Genomic DNA, 1,530 nt, shown 5'->3' with positions numbered 1-1,530 from the left:
AGGCCACCGCTGCACTCGCCGTGAGCTCCTCTTTCTTCTTCCCCTAGCCATGTCGCTCGAGCTGCCCCCCTAACCCCGTTGGCCATCACGGCCGAGAGCTCGGCTCCGCCGGCCATGTCGCCGTCGTGGCCACAGACGCGTAAGCTCGAAACCGAGCGCGTCACCGCACTCACCACGTCCCCAGGAGGCCGCAGCACCGCTCCGCATCTCCTGCCGTGCCTCCTAGCGACGACCCCGAACTCGTCCAAGCTCCGGCAGCCGCCAACATCATCGTCGACGTCTTTTCCGACCACCCTGAGCCCAAACACCACCACCACTGGAAGCGGACAAGTCTCCTCGTCACGTAAAGCCTCTCCGCCGCGCAAATGGCCGTCTGTGGGCGATTCCCGATGCCTCCGCCGCGTTCGGCCTCGCCAGCGGCTAAACGCCGACGGGTTGACCGCTTTGACCGCCGGTGGTTTAGCCCCGGCTGACCTAGGGATTTGACCTCCCCTGGGTCTATGACATGCGGGCCCCGCTATAACGCCCTCGATGCGGCTATAGCTCCCACGTGTCGAGGCACGACTTAGAGACATAACCGCATTGAAAGCAATGTTGCAAGTTAGGCAATCATTACAACATCCCATGTAATATATGATAAAAGGGGAAGATACATAGTTGGCTTACACTTGCCACGTCACATCAGAGTACATAAATAACATCCATCATACAAACACTCATGGCCCAACTACGGCGCCAAAATAGAAGAAAACCCAACATGCGACAAGGCCCTAAATCGAACCCCAACTAGGCACCACTACTGATCATCGGGAAAGGAAACATAATAACGCTGAGAGTCCTCGTCGAACTCCCACTTGAGCTCGTACTCGTCACCTGGAGCGGAATCACCTGGACCTGCATCTGGATTTATAGTAAGCTGTGAGCCACAGGGACTCAGCAATCTCGCACCCTCGCATGTATGGTGGCTAACTTATTCGCAAAAGAGAGCGAGAAGAGGAGGCAAAGCACGAGCGAGAATCTAGAGGAACAACCTGCGCAAGCATAACTCCAACACCGTGTCCACTTCCTGGACACCGCCGAGAAGAGGCCGTCACGGTAACACACTCAGTTGATTCATTTTAATTAATTAAGGTTCAAGTTATCTACAACCGGACATTAACAAATTCCCATCTGCCCATAACCGCGGGCACGGCTTTCGAAAGTTCAATCCCTGCAGGGGAGTAGCCATGACAAGCTCTCACGGTCAACGAAAGAATAGACCTCCACCCGAGACACACCGATCAGACTCGGCAACCCGGTACAACAAGACAATTCGACAGGTTAAAACAAGACCAACAACACCGCCCGAATGTGCCGACAAATCCCGATAGGAGCTGCACATATCTCTTTCTCAGGGCACACTCAGATGAGCCAGACGTCGGGTAAGCCAGCCCAGAGTTGCCCCTGGTAGCCTCGGACATCGCTCAGTGGGACCAACACTCAGAGGAGCACTGGCCCGGGGGGGTTAAAATAAGATGACCCTTGAGTCTG

This window comes from Triticum aestivum, chromosome 4A, assembly GCF_018294505.1.
Source record: "Triticum aestivum cultivar Chinese Spring chromosome 4A, IWGSC CS RefSeq v2.1, whole genome shotgun sequence".
In the NCBI taxonomy this organism is placed as follows: Eukaryota; Viridiplantae; Streptophyta; class Magnoliopsida; order Poales; family Poaceae; genus Triticum; species Triticum aestivum.
The sequence above is the reverse complement of the archived record's forward strand: the minus strand, read 5'-3'. Positions refer to the sequence as shown.